The sequence below is a fragment of the Bufo gargarizans genome, chromosome 10 (assembly GCF_014858855.1).
Source record: "Bufo gargarizans isolate SCDJY-AF-19 chromosome 10, ASM1485885v1, whole genome shotgun sequence".
NCBI classification, from domain to species: domain Eukaryota; kingdom Metazoa; phylum Chordata; class Amphibia; order Anura; family Bufonidae; genus Bufo; species Bufo gargarizans.
In genome coordinates, this window is record NC_058089.1 from 36,967,550 (window position 1) to 36,974,636 (window position 7,087).

The window sequence follows — 7,087 nt, forward strand, 5'->3', positions numbered from 1 at the left end:
AGAAGACAGCTTTTGCAGCTTGATATTTTTCAGATCCATTTGTCAAGAGTGGCTCTCCGCTCGACAATGTGGTTGAGAAAGGAAGCTCCCACAAAATGCAAGTACGATGTCATTCCTAAGAAACAATGTTTCCAAACGGTCATTTAGCTTGGAGTGGGCTTGGGGTTACTTCTCTTATTCATCTGAACAGTGCAGTTCAATAGTCAGGATCCCTATATGATTTCACTGGCGATAGCTATGAACCTGTGTTCTTTGGTAAATATACAATTATTATTATTATTATACACATAGTTCACTGTAATTGTTTACCAGTGTTGATGAGATGAAATATTTGTGGGGGGGAGCTTCTATTGCTTTTTTGTTGTTTTATCAACAGAGTTATGAAGAAAACTCAATTTAGCGCAGGATGGCCAACCAGAAATGTAAGAACCCTCTCATATCTTACTATATGCTTCACTATGATGAAAACAGTTTGACATGGAGATGTTGGTGGACTAAGCTTAAGTTGGGGAGACTGTCCTTTGTTGGAATTAGTTACAGATCTATGACTGGATAATGGCGAGAGCAGTGAAGAAGCAGAGGTGCATTGCAGTTTCTCTTTTAGATGAGGTGAGTGCAGAAAACGGCTTTTGCAGCTTGATATTTTTCAGATCCATTTGTCAAGAGTGGCTCTCCGCTCGACAATGTGGTTGAGAAAGGAAGCTCCCACAAAATGCAAGTACGATGTCATTCCTAAGAAACAATGTTTCCAAACGGTCATTTAGCTTGGAGTGGGGTTGGGGTTACTTCTCTTATTCATCTGAACAGTGCAGTTCAATAGTCAGGATCCCTATATGATTTCACTGGCGATAGCTATGAACCTGTGTTCTTTGGTAAATATACAATTATTATTATTATCCACATATTTCACTGTAATTGTTTACCAGTGTTTGTTGATGAGATGAAATATTTGTGGGGCGGGGGGGGATCTTCTATTGCTTTTTTGTTGTTTTATTAACAGAGTTATGAAGGAATCTCAATTTAGCGCAGGATGGACAACCAGAAATGTAAGAACCCTCTCATATCTTACTATATGCTTCACTATGATGACATGGAGATGTTGGTGGACTAAGGTTAAGTTGGGGAGAAAGTCCTTTGTTGGAATTAGTTACAGATCTATGAAAGGATAATGGCGAGAGCAGTGAAGAAGCAGAGGTGCATTGCTGTTTCTCTTTTAGATGAGGTGAGTGCAGAAAACTGATTTTCCAGCTTGATATTTTTCAGATCCATTTGTCAAGAGTGGTTCTCCGCTCGACAATGTGGTTGAGAAAGGCAGCTCCCACAAAATGCAAGTATGATGTCATTCCTAAGAAACAATGTTTCGAAACGGTCATTTAGCTTGGAGATTTTGGGAGGTGGGTTGTATTGCTTTATTCTTTTTTATCAGCAGAGTTATGAAGAAAACTAATGCAGGATAGCCATCAAAATATGTTAGAACCCTCTCCTATCTCACAATATTTTTTGCTATGGTGAAAACAGTTTGACATGGAGATGTTGGTGGACTAAGCTTAAGTTGGGTGTCTGGGGAGACTGTCCTTTGTTGGAATTATTTATAGATCTATGACTGTATATTGGCGAAAGCAGTGAAGAAGCAGAGGTGCATTGTAGTTTCAACAGTGTCACTCCTTTAGAACAAAGTGGTTGAGAAATGCAGGCCTCACAAAAATGCAAGTACAATATCATTGTTGAGTGTTTCCGAACAGTCCTTTGACATGGAGTGGGGTTGGGGGCACTTGTTTTTTTTTGTTTGTTTGTTTTGTAGTTTAATAATTCCTGTATTTTACTATTCTTATGCTAGTGTATGTTTTTGTGATTAAATTTTGGTTGGTCTCTTTAGTTTTTTTGTTGTTTTTACTGAACAGATTTGTTTAATAAACTGAATTTATCATTTTAAGTCTTAGTAGAACCAAGTCCCCTTAAAATGCTAGTAAATTTTAGTCTTCATGTAACAGTTTTTCCAAATTGTCGTTTTAATTGGAGTTTCCATTTTAGAAACCTTGCATGATTACACTGAATATTGACTGGTAAAATGTAGACTTTCATACACTAATTTCACTGTGGTTGTTAGTTTGTTTTGAGGGGCTGCCATTTCAGTTTTCCTCTCAGGCAGCAGAAAGGCTAAGGTGCACCCCTGGTAGTAGTCCATAAAGTTCTATTCACTAAAGCATTTTACAGAGTATCTTGACCGTCCTCAACTCACCTACGCCATCCTTAATAGGAATTCTGAACATAAATGGAAATTTAAGTACCTTATTAACATTCATAACATTGTATGTTGACTTTTCTTCTTACCACGTCAAGTATGTGTGTTACCGTTGTATTAAAACCTGATGTGAATAGTGTAATGGTGTATTATTTGTCTCCTCAATGAAATCTGCCATCTGTTTGCCTCCGTTGGAGCACATTGACTTGGGAGAAGAGAAGAAGTATTCCATTCATGGGTTGTGAGAAAAAAAAAGTACCGTGCTAGGAATTCCATCATTATGGATGATGGTATGTATTGTCAATGCACTGCTCTCATTTTTTTGTTTTGGTTAAGTCATCTTTTTTATTCTAATTTTGGGATACAATCCAACTTATCTGCAGAGTAAGATAATGAGCAGACAGAGAGAGCCCTGCCCTCTGAGCCAATTACTTTGTCTAACCTTTATTTTCTAGTAACCTGAAATTGAACATATTGATATCACTGTCATATTATTCCACACTGAAGAAATAACTATCCCTTTTTATTTGTATTTACTTTTATTTAACAGAGCACTACTCTAGGGGTTTCCTTATTAACATAAAGGAGAAAGTCTCCTCCCTTTGTCTCACTACAACCAAAGTCGCTATTGACCATGGCATCAAAGTAGTTAAGGCCCCGCAAGCGCAGTAGTGTATTGTCGGCCGAACCCTTTAACAGTGGTGGGTTTGGCAGACAGTCTAAGGGTTAATGGGTGCCCCTGACTCTTCCTCGACAGATGATGCTGCGGAAGAGGAGGATCAGGCAAAGTGAACATTTTTGCCCAATCCTTTTATTTTCCTAGGGAGATAAACCACGACTTGAAGCATCTGGCAGCACCTTTCTCTTCTCTCACCTTTGCACATGCATACACGTTCTACCAAACTATACTTGTCTAGGATTCAGGAGAGAGAGCTTTCCGACAGCTATTAAATATGTATGGGGTGTTCACGCAGTTGCAATTAAAGTTATCTGTGATCTCAGGCCGTTTCAGCAGGGGACTGGCTGTATATTGCACAGTTTCCGCTCCTGAGACAGCACTATCCAAGCTCCATACCTGTACAGCACATTGCAGGAACAATATGTGGGGGAAAGGGATAACGACCAGATGTATTTGACTATATGTGCTAATCATACCTGCGCCTTCAAAATCAATAGCCGCTTTTATTTTTTATTAAAAAAATGTCTAATGAAGCAAAACAACACAAGACAAACAATGAAAAGATAATTTCCTCTTTCAGTCTCAAAAGTATGCTGCTTATGACTTTGATGAACCTTCATACCACACCCTTACTTTGGTTAGTAATAATCATAGCAGATTATAGCTCACATCCCTTTTTTTCTTGATCTCCTCCAGTTCCAGTACTATGACTACTGCGTTTTGAGCAGCCGAGCCCCTCGCTTCCTCACTAAAATGAGCTGGTTCACATGTATGGAGAAGATGAGAGCTACAAAGTGTCCTGTACCTGTCTAAGAAGAAACTACAGGACTTTTTCCTTTATCCTGAATTTATTGCATTAAACAATATGTAAAGGACTTGGCCAGGACTTATTGTCAAAGGACTTATGGGATTCTTCTGTAGAAGAAAGGACTAACTTCTGTCATTTTTTGCAAATGCATGCAGTTTTTGTTAATAAAATGATATATGAAACTCTTTAGGATTTTTGAAATTACATAGAAATAAACAAAAGCAAATCAGAAATGCAGTACTGCACAGCATGTGGATAATGGCAAGGGTATCAAAGGAAACAAATGTACCACAAGAAAAAAGGGGAGTAAGTAATTTGATAATGAAGAAATACAACAATAGAGTAATCTCTAGAGAAATAGAGTATTAGACTGGTGTGTGAGCAGGCATTGAATGCCATCCAATCACAAATCCCTGTGGAAACCACAATAATTATGTGCTGATGGGTCATCCATCGACCTGTGAATTTCAGACTTTTCCACGAAAACAAGGAGGGTCACGTGTGGACCCCTGAGGAGACAGGGCAGCAGAAGCACCATAACCAAACAACACATCAAAGGAAAGATGAACTGAAACTCAAACCAGACGTGGAATATTGCTTTTCTCACTGCTGTGTAAATCATGTTAAGAAGTTTAAAGTCCTGTTTGGGGATATTGCATATATTTTATCTGTAACCCAGGATCGCCTAGGTGGAGTTTAAAGAGCTATTCGGGTTGAAGTATTGAACAACATACTTGTATATTTTGTCCCAAAACAATTGTATATAACAAAAATCTACTCACCGAAATTTTCATTTCCTGTAGTCCGTAGGCAGCACAATAACAAATGGGATGTTAGTCCCCTAGATACAACCGAAGAGACAGCTTTATTAACAATAACAATTAGTCAATTACTCAATTATACCTCCTATAAAGGTCAGACTCAGTGAACCACACATTGTATTTGTATGCAGCAATAATGGTTTATTAAGGGTGGGAAAGCTGTGCTGCCTACGGACTACAGGAAAGGAAAATTTCGGTGGGTACATTTTGTTTTTCTGGACGTCCTACGGCAGCACAATAACAAATGGGATTTGTACAGGAATGAGATCAGGGAGGGAGAGGACTCCTGCTCTAAAACTCTTTTGCCCCCCCCCCCCCAAAAAAAATCCCCTTTCTGCTTGTAGCATATCCAGTCTAGTGCTTCATAAATGTTGAACTTGAAGACCAAGTAGCTGCTGAACAAATTTGCTGGATAGATACTTGGCCCAATTCCGCCCAGGATGTGGCGGTTGAGCGAGTAGAGTGTACCTTTATTTGTAGAGGGCCCATAAGATCACTGAGAGCATAACATTTTTGGATGGTGGATCGTATCCATCGTGCTAAGGTTGCTTTGCTAGCTTTGCGCCCCTTGTTTGGGCCTTGATGCTGAACAAACAGACTCTCTTTGGATCTGAAGGGCTTAGTTTTTTCCACATACATAAGAACTGCTCTCCTAACATCCAGAGTGTGCAGAGCCTCTTGCTCCATGTCCTGAGGATCAGGATATAAAACAGGTAGAGTGATTTCCTGGTTAAAGTTGGCACTGAATGCCACCTTCGGAATAAAACCTGGCATTGTACGAAGCACCAGACAGTCCCTTTGATCTCTCAGATAAGGCTCTTTGTAAGATAATGCGTGTAGCTCACTAATCCTGGCTGAGGTGAAAGCTACTAAAAAGAGAGTTTTTAGAGAGAGCCAGTGTAATTGGGCCTCCTGCAAAGGCTCAAATGGGGGTTTGGTCAATGCTGTAAGCACTACAGATAAGTCCCAAGATGGAAGAGGAGGTTGGACTGTAGGATTTAGGATGTTCAAGGCTCTAAAGAAAGATTTAAATAGACTGTGATTAGAGAATCTTCCTTGCAGTTGCACATTAATAGCGGTAAAATGTACCTTTAAGGTGTTTCGTTTGAGACCTTTTTTTACACCATCCTGTAGAAACTGAAGGACACTTGATATTTTCTGTGTCTGCTGAATTGACCGAACACCAGTTATAAATTTTCCAAACTCTGTTGTAAACTTTTACTGTATTAGGCTTTTGAGCTGAACAGATTGTATAGATCACCTCTGTGGAAAAGCCTAAGTCGAGTAGTTTTTGCCGCTCAGCCTCCAGGCTGTAATATGTAATGTTTGCGAACTGGGATGTCATCCCCTGCTGAGTTAGAAGGTTTGGCAGTAACGGTAGTCTCCACAATCTGCCCCCTGAGAGGGTCATGGCTAGAGAGAACCAAGCTCTGCGAGGCCAAAATGGAAGAACTGCTATAACTTCCGCCTGGTCCTGGATTGTCTTTTTCAGCACTTTCATTATCATGAATGGGGGAAAAACATAGACCAGCTCTTGTTTCCAGCCGATTGAGAGACCATCTATTCCCACCGACTGGTGAGATTGGTAGAGGGCACATAACCTTTTTACCTTGGCATTGTGTTGTGTTTGCCATAGCATCTAGGGTCAGCTGACCCATCTGCTTCACCACTTGTTTGAAAACCTTGGTGTTCAGACTCCACTCGCCTGGGTGGAGTTTCCCTCTGCTGAGACAATCTGCTGTTATGTTAAGTCCCTTTGATATGTATTACAAGAAAGTTTAGACTGGCATATTCTTATTCATAATCATAGTCATGGGTGCACATCCATAAGGCAAGCAATAAATAAATAAAATAATGGCTGCACACACATATAAGCAGTAAAACTGAAAAATGGGGATCATTCTAAACTCAAGTGGTACTATACCTACTATTTGAATCAACGGAAGCTCTTAGCGCACATTTTGATCAAACTTGTGTCGGGCCCATCCACCAGGCGTCAAGGTGGCTTCCGCTGACGGGTCCGTATCACTAATATACCGCCTCTCTTGGACTTATCCAAGTCCACATTATCAGGGCAGTGAAGGAACCAGCTACATTTATACTTTGCTCTGATAGGGACCCGTCCGCAGAAGCCACCTTGACGCCTGGTGGATAGGCCCGACACAAGTTTGATCAAAATGTGCGCTAAGAGCTTTCATTGATTCAAATAGTAGGTATAGTACCACTTGAATTTAGAATGATCCCCATTTTTCAGTTTTACTGCTTACGTGTGTGCAGCCAATATTTTTTTTATTTCCTTTGATATGTATGGCTGATATGCCTGCCGTATGAGTCTCTGTCCAATTCATCAATTGCCTGCACTCTGCCTTTAACTAGGGATTTCTGGTACCGCCTTGTTTGTTGATATAATAGATGGTTGTCAGGTTGTCTGACTGGACTTGAATGTGACAACTGCTTAGGTGATTTTGGAAATGTAAGAGAGCCAGTCTGACAGCTCTCATTTCCTTCATATTAGATGACATTGGCATGCCCTCTGG

The 7,087-nt window shown here is 40.1% G+C and overlaps 1 long non-coding RNA gene across 1 annotated transcript; it reads left to right on the forward strand.

The window, feature by feature from the left end:
- The first annotated feature begins 7 nt into the window (after positions 1-7).
- LOC122920808 lies at positions 8-3,916 on the forward strand. The gene is made up of 2 exons (XR_006386939.1): positions 8-2,532; positions 3,618-3,916. It is a non-coding gene; the product is annotated as an uncharacterized LOC122920808 (long non-coding RNA).
- The last annotated feature ends 3,171 nt before the right edge of the window (positions 3,917-7,087 follow it).